This window comes from Sarcophilus harrisii, chromosome 1, assembly GCF_902635505.1.
Source record: "Sarcophilus harrisii chromosome 1, mSarHar1.11, whole genome shotgun sequence".
Lineage (NCBI taxonomy): Eukaryota > Metazoa > Chordata > Mammalia > Dasyuromorphia > Dasyuridae > Sarcophilus > Sarcophilus harrisii.
In genome coordinates this window covers 331394618-331416214 of record NC_045426.1, presented here as the reverse complement: position 1 = coordinate 331416214, position 21597 = coordinate 331394618, and the positions used below count along the sequence as shown (strand labels likewise).

General features: G+C 33.6%; 1 long non-coding RNA gene across 1 annotated transcript; it reads right to left on the bottom strand.

Annotated features, from left to right (window-relative positions):
- Positions 1–217: 217 nt before the first annotated feature.
- LOC111719556 lies at positions 218–9465 on the bottom strand. The gene is made up of 2 exons (XR_002769658.2): positions 8943–9465; positions 218–1974 (listed from the first exon to the last, which is right to left on the bottom strand). It is a non-coding gene; the product is annotated as an uncharacterized LOC111719556 (long non-coding RNA).
- Between the last annotated feature and the right edge of the window lie 12132 nt (positions 9466–21597).

Sequence of the window (21597 nt, the reverse complement as noted above, 5' to 3'; positions counted from 1 at the left end):
CATGTAATATTAATGGGTATATTCACATGATTACATGTAATATTAATTGTACATTTTTACTTTCACTAAAATATTAAAGGTTGTAAGATCAATGGAATTAAATGTTCATTATTTTTTAATTATTTGATGCTTTGTGTTACAAAAATTCAAATAAGCATAATACAACTTAGAATTGCATATAATACAAGTAGTATGCATAAAATAAGGAGAAAAGACTCTACAAATTTTTCTACTATAACTTGAACAGGAATAGATACCTTCAGTTGCAATCATCAAAAACACTTCAGGGAGGAGGAAACATGAGTATTGTCTTGAAAGAAGTATAGGATCTCAATAAGCTCTCTCTGTGATCCTCATGGTTGACTTGACATGAAGTCTGTAGCTTCTAGGATTCCCTCAGAAACTATTTGTTCCCTGAATCTAGCATGTTTGCCATTTACTATTACATTTCCCAGAGGGGGAAAAATCTTCAGAGTCCTTCAAAAATTTTGGGTAGATATTTTTTGATGCTAAGGCTTATTTTGCCAAATAGATCTAGAGCAGTGGTTCTCAAAGTCTAGTCCAGAGCAGCCTGGGAATTTCTGAAATCCTTTCAGAGAGTCTACAAATTCATAATTAGTTTTTATTTTTAATTGATCAATATCTATAACTATAACCCACATAAACTAAAACTCTTGGGACAGATCCTCAATCATTTTTAATAGGATAAAGATTTTGAAAACCACTGATCGTGTTTATCACAATCTAAAAAGAGATTCTCTGACTTCATTGTTTCAGAAACCATTTTGGGAAAGGGCTCTCTACAATATCTCCTCAGAAAAACTGTGGCAAATAATTCATTATATCCCAAATGAATAACCTTTTATTTCTTTGTTCCTTCAAAAAAAAATAAAGCTTTCTATCTGCTTTACTTAAAAAGAGTATATGAATTCTTGATATTTTGGTCACAATTCAAAGTTTCCTATAGTTCTTTTTGGCCCATTATTTGTTTACATGTGATTTATCACAATGTAGGAGTTTTGTTATTCTTCATACTTAGATATCCCATCTTTTTGTAAAAATGGATTTCTCCTGCTCAAATGGACTCTTTTGACTTGGTACTGAATTTTCACCCCAGAAGAAAACAAGGACTAAAGAAAGCTCATCAGGTACAAGATGTGGGTCACTGAATGGACAGAGGGTAACACATTGTTCAAGTCAGTCAGCCATAATAATCATTTCCTTACCCTGTATTATTTTTGTGCATTAACCATCTCCTCCACAAGCATCACCTCCTCCCCCAGAATCACATCCTCCACAAGAATCACCTCCTCCAAAGGCATCACCTCCCCCACAGTAATCTATTTCACAAGCATGACCACCTCCCCAAGAATAATTTCCTGTACAAGCATCACCTCCTCCCCAGGAATTATCTCCTCCACAAGTAATATCTCTTCCATAGGAATCAACTATTGTACAAAAATCACCACCTCTCCTGGAATCATCTGCTTTATAATCATCATCTCCTCCCCAGAAATCAGCTCTTCCAAAAGCATGACCTCCTCCCCAAAAATGAACTCTTCCACAAACATTATCTTCTCCCCAAGCATCATTTCTTCTCCCAAGACTACAAATTCCTGATGAATTATGCTTCTGACTGGTATTATGTGAAGTCTTAGGGCACAAAAAACAACGCAATAAAAGACAAAAAATAAATGTAGCAGGAATAGCAATAATCATTATAATAAAAATAGAATCCATGTTCTTCAGCATGTAACCCCTTTCAAATTCAAAGAAACATTGATAAAGAGAGCATAGTCTTGTCCAGTTATATAATTAGGTGCCAGTTTTTTTCTTTCTTCCAGCTGTAGTTGTTTCTCAAAGCCCTCATCGTCACTTGTTCCTGGACTTCATTGTTCATAACCAGTATGTTTCCATTTCTTGTAAATGCTCACATTTCACATTATTCAGAGACTCTTCCTTTGGTAGAAGCATCTGAAAAACAAAACCACAGAAATAATATAGAAATTAGATTTAGGGAGAAAAATTTGTATTAAATATATAAAAGTTATTTGAGCATATATCTTAATACATTTCTTAAAATGCCATTTTTCAAATCAAACAAGAACCAACATTTGCTTTCCAATTTTTTGTCCAACTTAGTGTTCAATTTACAAAGGAAAAATGAAATTTAGCCCCTGTCTTTCTGAGGGGAAATCATAAACAAATATAAATGGAGATAAAATACAAGTAAATTAGACACTATTGTAATGGGAGAAGGCAGTAGAAGCTAAGGGTGTAGTGATAGGCAATATTGTGGTTGTAGAAGAAGGGAAACTAACTACTAAAGTTTTTAAGCTGCAGGTGGCATTTGATCTAAGGCTTAAAGGCAAACCATAGTTTCCAAGAAAAAAAGAGTTAAGTGGGGAATCCATTCGAAATACAGGGCACAATTAGTGTTTAAGCATAGATTTGGGAGATGGAATGTCAAGTATGAAGATGAGCACAAAAGTCAGTATTGCTGGATTCCAGCGTATATAGAGAATACTAATATGTAATAAGCCTGGACAGGTAGGAATGCAACTGGGGTGCAAAGAGTTTTAAATGTCACATTTTACTTTTTAAATTTTTTTCTATTTAGTGGTATTTTATTATTTTTTCCAATTACATTCAACACTAAGATTTTGAGCTCCAAATTTTTCTCCTTCTTTCTCCTACCTCCAAGACAATAAATAATCATATATGCTATAAATATACAATCATTATTAAACCTATTTCCACATTAATTGTGTTGTGAAAGAGGACTCAGGACAAAAAAGAAAATCTTAAGAAAAAACAAAAGATAAAACGAAGGTAAAAATAATAAACTTCAAACTGCATTCATTTTCCATAGTTTTTTTTTCTCTAAATACAGTCAGCATTTTCCATCACGAGTCTCTTGGAATTGTCTAGGATTATTTCATTGCTGAGAACAACTAAGTCTATCATAGTTGAACATTTCACAATATTGCTATTACTATGAACAATGTTCTTCTGCTCCTGAAGAATTATAAATATCAAAGGATGAGGTGGCATCAAGATGGGAAAATAACAGGTAATTTTGCCTTAACTCCTTCACATCTTCCTACACAATGATTTATGAAGTGCATGCACCAGGCTAAATACACATAAAGGGGGAGTTCAATAAAGAGTTTAAACTACAGAGGGGAGAATGAGAGCAAATAGGAAAAAAAAATGAACTTCATTTTCACCTAAGTCAGCTTGAGAAGGGAAGAACATACACAAAATTGGTTAGAGAAATTCATCTTACCCAACAAGGAAGTATCCTTACTCAACAAACAGGAGAGATGATTACAGGGCAGGTATTTTGAGGAAGGCAGTGGTCAGAAACATAGCAAGGACTAAATTTCATTTTTCCTTTGTAGATTGAGGATAGTCAGGAAGGTCAAAAAAAATAAAGGCAGTCGAGTGTATAAGGGAATAGGTTACAGGAAAATTCAAAATAGCAATCATAACTTTATGAGTGGAATAAATTAATTCATAAAATGAAAGAGAACAGCAGAATGGAAGAGAAATCTGAATCTAACAATACACTATTTTTACAAAAACAGTCCTGAGGCAGAAAGATAGAGTTAAAATAAAAGCCTAGAGCAGAATCAATTATTCTTTAGCAAAAGAAAAAAGGGAGTAATCATGATCTCAGGCAAAGCAAATCCTGTCACCCCCCCAAAAAAAAAACACCTTATCAAAAGAGAAAACCAGGGAAACTATATCTTAGTAAAAAGTACCACATACTAAAAATTTATATCAATATTGAACATATATGTACCAAATGACATAACATTCAAATTGGATGGGATGGGGAGTTAAATGAGTAATTTAACAGTAGACAGTAAAACTGTACTAGTGGAAAACTTCAATTTACCCTTCTCAGATCTAGATGAATTTAACCATAAAACAAAGAAGAAAAATGTTTACGGTAAAAATGCAATTTTAGAAAGCAGATAGTCCTCTGAAAGATACATACACAGAATTTAAAAGGAGTAAACCTATTATCCATTGTACAGGATATCTAGACAAAAAATAGTACTGCATGAGAGTATAAAAACCTCCAAAAATGCCCAAGAGTATAAATATGAAGTACATATTTTCCTGACAATAAAAATTATATTCATACAACCCTTTGAAATATAATTGGAAACTAGATAATCCAATGAATGAGTAGGTGAAGGAAATGATAGAAAAAAATCAATACTTTCAATAAGGATAATGCTATCAACAAGAAAACCTTCCAGAATTTGGGGACTACAGCCAAAGCAAGACTTAGGTATGTTACTAAAAGCTTCCTTGACAGAGACATAGACAAAAGGAAAGGAAGGAGATGGAGAAAAAGAAAAGAAGAGACACAGGGAGACAGAGAGAGAGACAAACAGACAGACAGAGGGAGACAGAAGGAGAGGGAGAGGGAAAAAGAGAGAGAGAGGGAGAAGGAGAGGGAAAAAGAGAGGGAGAGGAAGAGGGAGGAAGAGAAATTAAATTGATGAATTGGCCATAAAGCTAAAATTATTATATTAACAACAAATTAAAAATTCCCAGAGATTCAGCAAGATAGAAAACCTGGAAATCAAATAAGATGTAATAATAATGTAAGTTAAAGGAGACAAATATCTCATTGATAAAACTCAGAAATAATAAAATAAATTATTGCCTAATTTTTTTTAAATTTTTAAATAAGAAAACCAAATTATTAGCATCAAAAATTAAAAAGGTAAATTTACAGCCGGCAAAGATGAGATAGAAACCATTATTAGAAGCCATTTTTCATGACTAATATATTTATAATATATCTAATATATATCATTGAAATTGATCATCTAAATAAAATATGTAAATGTTTATAAATATATAAATTTCCTAGATTAGGTGAGCAGGGAAAAAAAAAAACTAACAACATTTATTTATTTATTTATTTCTACCTTAGAAAAAGAGTAGTAAGTCTGGAATAAGTCACTACAAAGCAATGGCAAATCTATTAGATACAACTTGCTACTCTATTTAAATAAATAATAAAATATTGCATGACTTTTTTTTTTCCTCTCCTTCCAACTTCATCCTAGAGGTGACTACCATTAGGCATAAATATATATGTATGGATGGATATAAAACCATTCCAAAAATACTTCCATTTATCAGTTCTTTCTCTGGTTGTAGATATCATCTTCCTTCATATGTCTTTTATAGTTAATTTGGATATTTATAATAGTAAAAATGACTATTTCACTGAAAGTTATTCTTAAAACAATACTGTTGTTACTGTAAGCAATGTTCTATTGGTTTGCTCATTTTGTTCTTCATTATTTAATGCAATTCTTTCCATGTTTTTCTAAAATCATTAAGCTAATAATTTCTTATAGCATGATATTAACCCCTCAATTAGTTCAGCCATTAATTACCCACTTAAAAGGAATCCCTTCAGTTTCTAGTTGTCACCACAAAGAGAACTGTTGTAAATGTTTTAAAATATAAAGATTCTTTTCCTTTTTCTTTAATCAGTTTAGGATAGAGACCTAGTAGTTGTATTGTTTACTCAAGCTGTATGGGCAGTTTAAAAATTCTTTGGGTATAATCCCAGATTACTTGCCAAAATGGTTGGAATAGTTCACAACTCTGATAACAACAAATTTGTGTTCCAATTTTCCACACCATCTCCAATATTTGCCACTTTTCCCTTCTACCATTTTAATAAATTTGATAGGTTTTAATGATATCTGATGTGGTTTTGATATTGATATTTGATAATGATATCTCAAAGTGGTTTTAATATTCATAACTCTATCAATGTGATTTAGAGAAGTTTTTCATATGACTATAAATTGTTGATTCATTGTCTATCAACTGGACAATGACTTTTATTCTTACAGATATCTATAAGATATGAAATCTTTACGTGAGAAACCATCTATACATTTCACCCTCACCAATTTTCTTCTTTCCTTCTGTTCTTTTCTACTTTAGTTTATTTGTACAAAACCTTTTATTCATTATGCAAATGAATAACATATTCAAAATCTAATAGGCAGTATGTTTATTGTTCTTCACATTCTCTTTATAGCCAGATCGTGTTTCAAATTGGACCTTAGCTTGGTGTAAGATATTCTGTGCTAATACCTACCTCCCGTACTAGTTTCTGCTATTTCCAATAATCTTGACAAATAAATTAATTCTTATCCCCCAAACTTATCTTTATATTTGTCAAACACAAGTTCATTATAATTATTGGCTCCTGTGAATTGTATGTTTACTCTATTTGATTTAGCTACCTTTCTATTTCTTAGGGAGGACCAAATAATTTTAATTATTGTACTGCTTAATAATTTGGTTTAAGATCTGTCACTGCTAAACTTCCTTCCTTTCCTTTATTTCCTTTGCCAATCTTCACTTTTTGTTCTTTCAAATGAATTTTATTATTTTATAGCATAAAAATATTGCTTTGAAAATATATGTTAATTTAGTTAAATTTTTCATTTTTATTGTAGTATACTTCATATTTTATTACATATTCAATATTCTTATATTATATTTTATTATATTTACATTAAATAGAATAATATTGGTGACAGTAGACATACTTTTTTTTACAACTGATCCTACTGAGAAGCCTTCTCAGTTATCCTAATCACATATAATTTTTGCTGATGGTTTTAGGTAAATGCTTTTTATCAATTTAAGAAGACATCTTAAGAAAATGCATGTATACTTTTATACATTGTATTAATAGAAATGGATGTTGTACTTTATCAAAAGCTTTTTCTGCATCTATTGACATAGACATGTGAGTTGTTATTTTTATTGTTGAAATCAATTATGCTAATAGTTTTCCTTACATTAAGTCATCACTGCATTCCTGGTATAAATTTCCCAGGAATATAATGTATTATCTTGAACATTTATTGTACTCTCCATATTAGTATTTTATTCAATATTTTTACATCCACATTCATAAATTAAATTGATCTACAAATTTTCTTTCTCTGTTTTTATTGTTCCTGACTTAGATATTATTAATAGATATGATAATTTTACATCTGATTTATAGATTTATAGAAAAGATAAGAATTTATAACCAAAGAATAGGTAGAGGAATTCTGAAATAAAAATATATAATTTTGATTACATTAAATTATAAAGGTTTTTTGCACAAAGTCAGTGTAATCAAGTTAGTGTAATCAAGTTTAGAAGAGAGGCAGAAAGGTAGGCACCATTTTTTACAATTAGTGTTTCCAAAAAAATGTTTTATTTCTCAAATATACAGAGAACTGAGTCAAATGTATAAGAATATGCCATTCCTCAATAAATAGTCAATGATTATGAGCAGGCAGTTTTCAGATAAAAAATTAAAGCCCTCTATAATTATGAAAAAATACTCTAAATTACTATTTTATTATTGATTAATGAAATGCAAATTAAAACTATTCTGAGATATCACCTCATATCTATCAAATTGACTAAGATGACAGAAAAGGGAAATTATAAGTGCTGGAGAGAATGTGGGAAAATTGGAACATATGCATTGTTGGTGGAGTTGTGAGCCGATTCAACCATTCTGGAGAGCAAGTTGGAACTATACCCAAAAGACTATAAAATTTTGTATAATCTTTTATCCAGTAAAACCACTATTACATCTCCATCCCAAAGAGATCATAAAAAGTAGAAAAAGATCCACATGCACAAAAATGTTTATAGCAGCTCTCTTTGTGGGGCAAAGAATTGGAAAATGAATGGATGCCCATCAACTGGGAAATGGATGAATAATTGTGATACATGAATCACTATGTGATGATGGAATACTATTGTTTTATAAAAAAATGATGGGCATGCAGATTTTTAGGGAAAAAAAAAACCTGGAAAGACATATATGACCTGATGCTTAGTAAAGTGAGTAGAACGGAAAATATTGTATACAATGTCAGCAACATTATGTGATGATCAGTTTTGATAAACTTAGCTCTTCTCAATAACGCAATAATTTAAGATAATTCCAAAAGACTCATGATGGAAAATGCTAACCACATCCAGAGAAAGAAGTATGGAATCTAAATACAGATTGAAGCGTACTATTTTCACTATTTTTGCTGATTAATGTAGAAATATATTTAATATGATTAACTTAATTCTGATTAAATGCAATCTTGGAAGAAGGGAAATGGAGGTAGGGAGAAAAAAATAGAAACCAAAATCTTATAAAAATAAATGTTGAATATCATATTTACATGCAATTAGAAATAAGTAGTATAAAGTGGGAAAATTTTTATTTGTTCATTTGTTAAAACAATGAAAAATGTCACAAATAGTACAAGTTTTATTATCCCCATGGGCATCTGGAAAGCTGAGATTAACCAGAGAAAAAATGATTTTATATTTTTATTTTTAAAACGTGATACTTAATGTTTTCACTGGGGCCACACAATGCCAAACATGGGGGATAAACGGGCACAAGAATGTGTTTCTTTTTACTGTGCCTCAAGCATTTTTGACTCTTTTTTCCTGTATTTTACACAGATGGCAAATATTCTCACACAGTTACAGTAAAAACCCTTTTAAATAAGTAAAAAAAAAAAAAAAAAAAAAGAAACATATTCGCCTACCCAGACACTAATTTCCTTATCTGTAAAACTCTAGGATTGAATTATATTATACCTTCAACTGTCAAATTCTGAATCTACGAGTCTATACATCTCAGAAATGGAAACAGAAATTAGCTTATGCAATGATGTCCTTATTTCCAGCAGTGCTCTCCACTGGGTTCTGGTCAATCACTTTGATTGACTCTGAGCTGAGGAAAGTCCTGGTGCATGTGTCTCCAGCCTGCTTTTTGCTCTTCAGTTTTCTGGCAGCTGTGGACAACAGCACTCCCAGTCAGAGAGACAGCTGGAAAGCCAATAGAAAACTAAGTACTATCTTACCTGCAGTAGCAGACACTGGCCTCTCAGAATCTGGCAGAAAGCAAAATACGGCTTTGAAAAAGCAAGGTGTATGAGGAGGGAGACTGCACACCTGGTTTAAGTGCGACTTCCTTTGGTTAATTAAAAGCAGTTTAAAAACTTCAGTCCCATATGAGAGATTTGAGGGCCTGTTTTAGTAGAAGGCTTCAATCAGCTTTGGTTCCACCCCTTCTGAGAAAGGTGCCTCCCATTTTAGGCAGGAAATTACACTTTTTTTTTCTTCTTTTTTTTTTCTTTCCCTGATTATACAACCCACAAAGAAATGGGCTGGTCTTAGAGCCAGGAAATGCAGCTTTAAGTTCAGCTTCTAATATCCACTAGCTTTTTATCCCTGAGCACGTCACTTCTCAGTGCTCTAGGAAACTGATACACGTTTTCCAAAGGAGTTTCCTCATCTGGGAATTCCCTGTACAAATGAAATCACAAGTCTGCTGCCACACTCAAGAAAACCAACAAGACTCGCAAACTCCCTCCTTCCCAGATGTCAAATAAAACTGAATGTTTTTGTCAAAGTTGCCTGATGATATCTTTTCTCCCAGAAAGAGTTTACTGTCTTCTTTTATTGGATAGAAGGAAACAGATTTCTCTGAAGGTACTTGATAGAGTAGGGTATTGGGGTACACAGAAATCCCCCAAAATTTTGACTTACATTTGGTGGAAATGAGAGAGATAGTATTCATTTACTAGGGTTTAAAACTTGCAAAACTTCTGCCAATGAGCCTTCCACAGTCTTACTTTGACGGACTCTGCTGTTAGCATTTTGTAGATTGGACTGAAAGAAAAGACTGAGGGAATAGGCATCAAAATAATATCTTATTTATGCCTGAGTCACTTCTCCTTTTTTATTTCCTTCACTATAAATTTATAATTGAAATTTTCAATGGAAATTATCAATATAATTAAAATAAATTGTTTAAAATTAATCATTAAAAACTACAAAAGAGAGGACTTCTCTTACTCGAATAGAGAGAGGGTTAGCAATAAGGAGTGCACTAATATCTAATGAAAGATATACCTAAAGTCTGCATCATTCATCTCTCCAACCATTTCTCAAACATTTACTATGCACTGACTATTTCTAAGGTCCATTGAGGAGATTAAAAAAGATGTATGAGACAAGACCTTTGCATTCCAGGAGTTTAGAGTGTGGCAGAGAAGATAAGAACTAATAAATATAGTGCTTTAAGATCTCCAGAGTGCTTTGGAAACATTATTTCATTGTATTCTTATAACAACCAAGGTGCTGTTATTATCCCCATTTTATTGATGAAGAAACAGGCAATCAGGGCTATGGACAGGATCATCCATTTAATAAATGTCTGAGAGCAGATTTGAACTCAGGTGTTCCTGACTCTATTTCCAATACCCTTTTCCCTGTGCCTCCTAGCTGGCTCTATGAGAAGATAATTGGCTCCTGTAATTCTTTCCATTCCTCTCTCACTTCTGCCACCACTCTTAACCCTGACTCTGATGAGTCTTCCCCAGTCATTTCTGCTGCTTCTTTGCAGTGTGAGAGGTCGGGGAGACAAGTCACAGGGTCACATTACACAGAACTAATATCTTCCTTTTGGGGAGTCTCAAATGAGGAACTACCTGGGTTCTAGTAATAGTAAGGGGAAGAGAGTCACTTTTTTGTCTTATTTCCTATGATATCTCCTCTTCTAATTCATTTTGTTTGGTTTTTGAGGCAATTAGGGTTAAATGACTCGCCCATCATCATATAGAAGATAAGTATCTGAAGCTAGATTGGAATGCAGGCAGGAATTCCTGGTTCCAGTGCTCTGTGTACTGTTTTGTTTGACCTGTTTGCTGTGTTGTATAACAATAAATCTAATGGTTATAATTTTCCTGGTTAATGGTTATAATTTTGTTGTTGCTCCTCGTTGCTCTCTAGGTCTTGTTTTCCCTGGTCACATTTTCAAAGTATCTTCCCTTTTTTATAAACATTTATATACCAACAGGTTAGTGGCCTAATTCATCCAACAATAATAATTAATAATAATTAGCATTTTTGTATTATTTGAAAATTTGAAAAACACATTAAATGTTATATGATAACAAACCTGTGGGTTCAAAAATAGAGAATTACTCACAAAAGTACAAAATATTAAGACTAACTGAACATGAAACAATACAAATAAAGCCACAAAGATGACATGAAAGAGAAAAAAATTTGTGTCCAGATGTTTTTATAGGTGAAACTCATCAAATGTTTAGCAAATAGTATTTTCTGCTACTTGTATTATTCTCAAAAATTGATAAGGAAAACATTTTACCAAGCTTCTATTAGGAGAATACTGGACATCAATCTAGTCAGAAAAACATAAAACAGGAAAAAAGATAATTAAAAGCTATTATTACTAATGAATTATGATGAAAAAAATTAAAGAAAAGCCTAATAAAAAAACTACAGAAATATTTTTAAGTATCATTCAAAGGTGGATTTATTCTAGGAATGAAAGAATTTTTTTACATGAGGAATATAAATTAATATGATCATATTTAAAGCAAAAACACTCCCAGCTACATGGAAATTAAGTTATAAAATATCTTTAAAAATAAGTTCATAGTCCTCAGGTTAAGAACCCCTCCTCTATACTCTTTTCCATCATACAGCTGCCAAATAGTAAACACCAGTATAATCATGCCTTGTCCCAGCCTCAATATCCTTCTGTGAGTCTCTATTGACTCTAGAAAAAAAAAAAAAAAAAGCAAAGTTCTGAACTTGGTGTTTAAGATCTTTCTCCATTAGCTTCCCATCTACCTTCCTATTCACTGCATATTATTCCCAGTAATAGTCTTCAATTCTCTTCAAACTGAGCAGATAGCTCTTTCCTACATACAACAGTCCATTCCTGCCTCTATGTATCTGCATAAGATTTTCTCTGCAACTCTGGAATGCATGTTCTCTAATATAGTTTCTTTCAAAGGAGAGGGAGGGGCCATACAATTCTTTCTAGACTGGTGACTCCATCATGTTATAAAACTGAGGTGGCCCAATCTGCCTGGTTTTCAGAACATACTCCCAGGAACACTTTTGATTTTTAAAAAATCAGAATCTCTTTTCTTGCTGTATTGAAGGCAGGTATAATCACTAGAGTTTTTCCCAGGTGAATAAACATTTAAGAAATGTGGAATTAGATTGAGTTGAATCCATCTCTCCTAGAAAAATAAGTAAACTCTTGTTTAGCTTCCATTATCATTTAATCTTCTAATATTAGGGGAAAAGTGTCAGTGTTCAAAACTCTTAACAACATATAGGACAATTGTTGTGATTAATGGAGAAGTCTAGCCAAGTACAAACCATCTGACAATTCCATAATGTCCTCCAAAGTAGAGACTCTGTTTTCAGCTCCAGGGTCTCCTCCTTTATGACAATTGGCTGTTCCATAGACATCAGAAGGGATACAGATGAATTCTGAATAATCCTGAATAATTCTGAATAATCCTGAATAAGATGTCACATAAAGGAAAAGAAATTCCTTTGGTTGGTTGATGAGTGGGAATTAGAATGCTGACCAGTAGGTCTTACAATAAGAGAAGCTTCCCTGTGGAAAGTGGCCAAAGTAAAGTTTGGGATACTCTCTTGGTGTTGATTCCATGGGGTTTTGTTATAGCTAGACCAGCAGAGAATACAAAAGGTAACTAATATAATAGCAAATAAAGTCAGAATCATCCCCATTACCATGGTTTCCATGGTCTCTGAAGTACAGGATTTCTTGGTATCAATATGATCTCATTAGCTTTCTTGCTTCATTCTGCGGTCCAGCATGTGAATTAATGGAAAAACACTTTTATCTTTCCTCACTGTGGGTACTCTTTTATTGGCCAGTGGTTCATCTGCTTCCAAGACTCCCACAACTCACTGCTGCTCTATTTCTGTTGTCTATGTCCAAAAAATCCAGAAGAACTTCAGTCTCATTCAGCAGGGTAAAAGAATCATCTGTAAGGAGACATCAAAATAGTCATCACATTCAAATTGGGTATACTGATTTATAATAGCATGTCCGTGTTTGTTCTCATGACTCAGGTTAAAGCAATTTCCTGGGTGGGGGATTTGTAGAAAACTGGCACTCAGGAAAATTATAACCATTAACCAGGAAATTTATAACCATTAGATTTATTGTTATACAACACAGCAAACAGGTCAAACAAAACCATACAAATATACAGTATCAATATAAATGCACAGAGGTTCATTCCCACATACAAGAAACTTTCCCCAGCCTAAAAGAGAGAGAAATTCTAGGGAGGAAGGAAACAACCCAAGTTGCTATTTAGGTGGCAAGGTAGTAAATCCAATCAACAAAATATAATCCTTATCCACCTGACACAGAGTCAATAATGAAAAAGTACAAACTATGGTCATTAGGACCACTTAGACTAAATGAGTCCTCTCTATTGGAGTATTATTATTTTAAATGTAATATCAAACAATATAAAGTATACAAATATCACACAATACTACCAATCCATTCTTTTGCTGACACAGTACTATGATTTCTTTTTCTTATAAAAGGGCATATCATTTTTTACCCTTTTTTTGGGAAAGAGTATTGGGCTGAAAATAAGGAGATCTACACTGTAGCTTTAGATCGCTTGTTAAAATGACTGAGATGAGCCACTTCATATGTTCCTCCCTCCCACACTGGCTGCCTTGCTAGATGCTGGTGCCTCAGTCACAAATTACTTTGTGTTTATTTCTATACAGAGACACATTTATGTGTACAAGTTTATTCATCTCTCTCTCTCTCTCTCTCTCTCTCTCTATATATATATATATATATACACATATATACATGTATCTTTATATAAATGTTTTATGTATTTATGTATAAATGTATATTTATAGACATTTATATGTATATGTATTATTTTGTTATTTATATATTGTTTATTAATTGCATATTATAATGTATTTATGTATCAATATATATTTATACATATTTATATGTTTGTATGTTACTCCACTCAATAGACAATGTTTCACTTGTTGATTTTATCAGCTCCCATGGATTTCATTACCATCATAATATTGATGATTCTCAAATCTAGCATTCCTATTTTAATCTCTTTGCTGATCTCAAATCTCACATCCTCAAATGCCTTTTAAACATCTCAAACTGGATGTTCACTAAACAGCTTAAACTCAATACGTCTGAAGCAAAATTCATTATCTTTCTCCCTAAACTTTTCTTTCTTATTATCCCTATTGCTACAGAAGGCAACGCCATCTTCCTAATCCCTCAAAGCTACAGTCAAGGAATCATTCTGGATCCCTTCATTTTCTCTCACCTCCTATATCAAAGCAATGGCCAAGGCCTCTTTTTGTAACTTCTCTCAAATATATCCCCTTCTCTCTTTTGACACAGGCAGCACTTAGCTTCAGGTTCTCATGACCTTCTGCCTTAATTATTTCCTATTGCTTGCTTTGTATATATTTGTTTGCATTTTCAATCCTACATAAGAGTATAAGCTTCTTGATGTTTTTTGCTTCTGTTGGTATTCCCAGAATACCAACTGGTACTTTTTTTTTTTTTATCCTCAAAGCTTAAAGCAGTATCTGACACATTTACTATGTAAATGTGTACTGAATTGAACTGAAATTGAATCATTGAGGTCAAGAATTGTTTCATTTTTGTCATTCATCAAACATGCCACATAGTACCTGATATCAATGATTATTAATTATCTAGCTTAATCCCATCAGAATACAATTAATATTAGATTAGAACTAATAACAAATTACAACTAAATGATCACAAAACTAAAAACGATCACATAATATCACAATGTGTTAATATCATACTGTGATTGAGAAGGGCTGAAATGGCTTCTAGACTTGTTACTGTGAAAACTGGGGAAGAAGATAAAAGATGATAAAGAGAACAGATTATTAAAAAAATGCAGATAAATCTCAAGAGTATGTGGGCTAAAACAGGAACAAACCATAAGAGAGGGAAAGACAAAAACAACCAAGAAAACGTGCCCTAAATCTGAAAGTTGGAATAGAATTAGAGGTAATTGTTATTAGAACTTTATGATAGCCATCGAGTAATCAGATTTAGAGTTATACTTTAAGGAAGCAAGACCTGAGAGGAACAAAGTTGAGTCACTTCAAAATTGAGCATAGAAGTAGAGTTCACATGTTTATGTAGTTGCATTAACTGCCATTTTGCAAGTTACTATAAAAATGGATAATTGTGAAAGCTTAAAATAAAAGAAGCACATTAGGAAAAAGGAAAGATGTGTGACTCAATTCCCCCCAAGGAAACGCCATGAGGTAAACCACAGAAAGAAATATCCTTCCTTCTGCATGTTGTTATCTCTGTGTGGTATCAATCACAAGAACTTTTTTTCATTAGCCAAACACAAAGTCAGATAACTTGAATATCCAAAAGTTAGGTTTTATGCTTTGACTTAAGGACCATTCACGCTCAAGTCTGAAAAAATCCATGTTTTTGGCAGCTATATTTCTTTGAGGAATTCTTAGATGAAGTGGGGGAAGGACAGTGATAAAGAAGTGTAAATTGAATATCCAACTTCTGAATAGTAAGAGGCCTGAGTCCTTGAAAAAACCATGGTTAGCCAGGACTTCTAAGGGAATTTCTAACTCTGGAAGGGTGAGATAACTCTTGAGAGACTGTGATTTCCCTGAGTTAGTTTAGGAATTTTGTGACACACAGAAAGAGTTCAATTTGAATCAAGATTTGACATAGAAATTAAAAGAGATGATATTATGTTAAGCTGAATCAGTGGAAAATATAGTTTCCAGTAGAAGGAAGGTGACAGCCCCACTGCTCCCTGCAGGACAGACCATTTCTAGAATGTTGTGTTCAATTCTGAGTATTGCATTTTAGGAAAGATATGGTGTTTAAAACAAAGTAAGCATTTGTGTTTCTTCACTTGACTCGATATTGACAAGCTGGAAGATTCCCAGGGAGTGGACTCAGACAGACAGAACTTGAGACTCTTCATTATCCTGACTGTCCCCTCTAAATATGAGGCTAAAAAAATCTTTTCTCAAATATCACACATTGATACTTTCTTTTTTAACTAGGTAAGCCAGCAGCTAGTTGGTAGCTAAGTGGATTGAGCCCTGAGCCTAGAATCAGAAAAAATTAAGTTCACATCTGACCTAAAGTCACTTGCATGATCCTGTTCAAATGATTTAACTTCCTTAGTTTCTTCATCTGTAAAATGGCATAACAAGAACACTTGTTTCTTGGGATAATTGTGAGAGCAGAATAAAATAATATATAGAAATAGAATAGAAAAACCTTTAGCAACCTTTAAAATACTAGCTATCATTACTTTTATCATTACTGCTATTCTAACAATTACTATTTGCTTTGCAACATGAGAATCTGCAGAATCTAATACTAGAATTGGGGTGGAAAGGATCTTAATCTGTTCTTATGTTGACAAATATTTCTAACTTTCCCCTCCTTTTGCTGGTGTGCTCATGATCATAAGTTCCATAACGGAAATGATTATCTATTTTTCTTTTCTCACAGATCCCAGTATCTATCACAGTGCTCTGTACAGAGATGACACATAATATTTATTGAATCTTTAACATTTCATGGAAACTTACGTTATCTTTCTTCCAGAGGCCCCAGATTTTCTGTAAAATCTGAAAAAGCTTACTTTAATACTTTAGTCTATATTTAGGCATCCCAGTACCTAAGGCAAAGTCCAGTGAAATGCTTAGCCTTGTGTCTGCCGTATAGCTAATGAGGTTCTGCCTGGCTGATTGTGGCCCACAGAGAAAGACTTAAGTATTAGCCTAAGACAAACAGGGAAGGGCACTGATGGGGATCAGTTTAACTTTATAGCTCCACCTTGCTGCGTCCAGCCAAGAAATTCAAATTATGTCAAACCCCTGAGACCTATCCTTTGTAGAGGTCATAGGTTGCCCAGATCTGATAGGACATATCCTGTCAGAAATCCTACTCGTGTGTCTGAAGTTAAATTTCCCCTATAAAATCTGTCCATGGCTCACGTCAGCTTTGCTGAACTCCTTGGTCAGGCTTTTCTTGTGGTGTTTCTCTTTTGATCCCTCACCATACTTCAGTGTCTCTCTTCTCAACTGCTCTTACTTCGTATTTTCCATTCCCGGTGTCTATTGTATCTCTGCATTTTGTCTGTAACCTCTTCTCCTAAATAAATCTACCTTTTGCCAAGAAGAATGACCATTGTGAATTTTTCACATTATCAGACCCCAACATTTGGTGCTTTCCACAACAACCACATAATTTACTCTATCAGCCACATTATAATTACCCTTTAATAAATGATGTTGGCATAAAGTATATGGAGATCCTCAAGAACTAATTGACTCAGGAGACTAAAGACTCAGGGCTTTGATATTACTTTCTGTTCAGCAGAATGCAAACAACATTGAAAAGCTTCAGATTCCCTCTGAGTTTTGGCTGATAGAACATGCAACAGTTGCTCTTTCACAACTAAGGAAGGAAATATTTGCTCAGCTGTATCAACTCTCAGTGTCTTTTATTATTCTTTCTCTTCTATGACTATGCAAATCTGATTTTATTAACTATTAAATGATCTACCAGTTTTTCATTTTACTGAAATATTGATAGAAAATTTCAAGAGTACTTACTTCAATGAGTTCAGTCCTAGAATAACAATTCAGAAGTATTACAATAATGTCCCTAAAACTATTCCTTCAAAACTGGATGCTGCAAAATTATGATCACCAAACTTGGCCCCTAACAAGAGGCATAAAAATGAATCTCCTTCCATTTCCTCTAAAAATTATGTGTGTGTAGAACATAGCATTTAATGTCAGACTTTTCAAGGAGTTAGCTTGCTGAATTGTTTGTTCCTCCTTTTGTTCTTTCTTATATATATTGTCCTCAGAATGGAAGAACACATTGGGAAATGTAGGTGATGTAAAAATAGAAAATTATCAATAGAACGTTATGTGTTTCTGTCTTCCCATCTTAACTCTTTTTCTCCTTCCAAAAAGTCTTTCACATAGCTATAGGTGGATTCTTTATTCCATATAGATCTAGTCATCTCATTTCCTACTTAAACACCTTCCAGGAGCTTCCGATTGAAACCGATTGGATTGGACACCAAATATGGTCCTTTGCTTGGAATTCTGCATCTTTCCCAATCTCATATTACTTTCCATTCTTTCTATTTTCCAATCACATTGGAATAACCTGTTTCAAGAAGGTGTATTATACTCCAATACTTCTGTGCCTCTAATAATGCTAGGGAATAGCCTGACATTTGGGACTTAAATCTTGTCATGGCACATATTTCAGTTTTCATGATACATGTTTTTTTTTAGTAATCTCCAATTGTTGACAAATTGTATTAAGATACAGAAGGGTAATTTTCCACTTTCCCTGAACTTTGCCTTTGAGAGACAAACTTACTGACCTACTAGAAATGGAAAGCTATAAAGTTAATAGTCACTTTCTGGTGCATACATGCAGGCTAATAATAGCCTTATTTCTAGTTCATTGTGTATGCATGCTGACTTCCTTCCAGTCCTTGGAGCAGGATATCCTTTAAAATCATTTCTGTGTTTTAATCTCCTGGCCTGGAACAAAAGCAATCACAACAATTTCTAGACAAGATTTGTTCAGCTATCTGGGGAGAAGTGTAGCTCTATGAGACTATGAACTGTTTTTGATGTCTGATTATCAAAATTTCCTTTATATGAATTGTTTGTAAATCCATATATATTGCTAGTTTCAAGAATTTCCCCTTATACTTGTTCTTTTCAGAATAAGTTTTATCATAATTAGTGTGTTTAAGATCAGGGATCATAGAGAGAGTCTTATAAGACAAAAAGCCTGTCAATGTCACGTTTTATGTTTGTTTTGGGGTTTTTTGTCTTTTGTACTTCGATTATCTTCAAAATAAGAAAGAAAATAAAGGGAAAAAGGAATACACTGAAGTGGGGAGGTGAAAGGGAAAGGAAGGTAGTGGAAATTATCTCACAAAATTTGGCTAGATAAGCAAAAGACTACAAAATGATGGAAAGGAGCAGGCAACACTTGAACCTCACTTTCATGTGAACTAGTTAAACAAGAGGAGAACACATACACATACACACATATGCACACACACAAATTCATTATAAGTTATAGAAATACATTTCACTCAATAGGGAAATAGTAAGGAAAGGGGAGAAGGAACAGAGTGTAATGAGAGGAAAAGTAGATTAAAGATTAGGATTAATCCCTAAACAAAACAAACTCTAACCATAGAGGATGTAATTCAAAGAGTAATTTGAAAAAGGAAAAAAAAAAGACCCTGACTTTGCACTCTAGACAAGGGAAAGTTAAAAGACAACAAAGAAGTAGAAGCAGATTGCCTCAAACCCAAAGCACCAATACTGAGTATGTTTCTCATCACCTACTTCTTTATAATGAGGGATCAAGAAAGTGACTTTAACACAATGACCCACAATGATTCCAGAAGCCTTTAGATGACACCTTCTACCCATCTCCTGATAGATAGTCGTGAATTCAGAATGAATATTGAGACATTATTTTGGACATGGAAAATGTGGGAATTTGTGTTGCTTGTCTTTGCAAAGAGTGTTCTTTCTCTTGATTCTTCTGTGGTTGAGTGAAAGAAGTTGGAACAGTAATAAAGTGAATTTTTGTTTAATAGAAAGGTTACTTCAATAATCTAGGAGAGAGATGGACAGGGACTGAAATGAGGTGATAATTGTATGACTAGAGAGAAGGATTCAAATGTGAGAGTTGTTATGAAGGCAGAAATAGCGAGATCTGGCAAACAAAAGACATAACACAAATAAATATTTTTGTACTCATTTTCCTCCACAACTACTGACAAAAAGAGTTAAGAATACCAAAGGATCTGCAAACATGTGAAAATGAATTATTTTATCCTCCATTGTTACAAACCATATGGACAAGGTTTTGTTTTTTTGTTTTTAAGTTATGGGAAACTGGCAATGAATTATAAGCTATTTTCATATCCTCTAAAAGTCTTTGACAAAAAAAAAACAAAAAAAAAAAACGTCTTTTAAGACAGTTCACAGGCTTTCAGTTTGAAAAGTCCCCTGGGCAAGGCTTGCTTATAAAAACTATTTTCATCAACTAAGAATGCCTATGATTCCTTTTCACATTGTGGCATTAACCCTATAACAGGAAAGCACTTTTTAAACAGAATGAATATTTAATTGAAATCATTTCAGCATTCTCCTTCACATTTAGAGTGAGACATTTGAGAAATAGCATCCTGATTGAATATTGACACACTCTGGGTTTTGTACCTTTCCTCATGGATATAGCCTTTCTGTAATTTGGAATTCATATAGGCAGCTTACAAACAGAGATTGGATGATTGGAGGCTTGGAGAAAGAGAAAGAATAGGCAAAGCAGGAGACATGAATAAGCATTTGTCACAAAGCTGATGACAAAGGACTTTCCCAGCAGAGATGTCCTAGTCAAGGGAGTGAGTATGTGTGTGTGTGTGTGTGTGTAGACAAGAGATAGCATAGTGGGAATTATGCCTACTGATAAGTGATTTCCATATGATCAGCTTTATATTTATAATATGTTTATATTTATGGTTATAAACCTAGAAATCTACTTTAATGAGATTCTTCCAAATCTAAAAGCATGTGTTCTAATCACTTGATATCCTGATTGTATTTCTTAGCTCGTGATTTCCTTTTTCAGGCCTTTAGAAAGGACGGGGTCATAGGCCCTTGTGCAGGCAGTATAAAACGTTCACAAACAACTGCATTTATTACTCAGAACTTTATTAATGTTTCTGCCAGAATTTCTTTACAAGACATACATGAGGCAGGATTTATATGCTGGCTATTCAGTCAGTTTATGGTATTTGCAAAGATGAGGACTCAATATTTTGAGATACGAGCACTTCCATGTTCTGTTCCCAAACTTAAATCTAGGCTATTATCCTATACCATTTTCTGGCACTGTGTTTGTGTTCCCATGGCCCCGCTACCACTTCCCCATAACCCCACTGAACTTACTTTTGGCATCACAGATTGCAGCCTATTCCAATTCACTATCCTGGCTGTGCCACAGGGACTGCTGGATGGGATGGCTTGTTTTGTGTTTGTCTGTTCCCAGTCTCCAGGCACAGTTCCCTGACTCAGCTTCCAGGATTTCCAGCTAGTGTGTATTTTGTAGCTTGACCCCACCCTTATTTGAATAGCAGACTGCAAGAAGCATGGACAGTTGTGAGTACATTCCTTGAAACCTTTCCCCTAATTGTAAAGGGTGCAGCCTTCTAGACAGTGACGGGTTCTGATTCTGGTTTTTCCTTGTCTAAGTGTCTTACCCTGCCATCATGTATTTATCATCATTGGCAGCTTGGTGAAACAGAGAGAGCCAAATTGGAGTCCTAACACTGTTTACCAGTTATCTGACTTTGAATATGTTATGAAACATTACTTACTTACTCTCAGTTTCGCCACCTGTGAAATGAGAATAGCTTTCCTTATGCTAGCAACCATATTATAGAAATTATCAGTAGTACAATCATCTCCCAGTACATAACATTTTCATCAGTGATTAGGGGATTTATATTTGAACACTCTGGATGCTCACAAAGCTTAGCTTCTTAA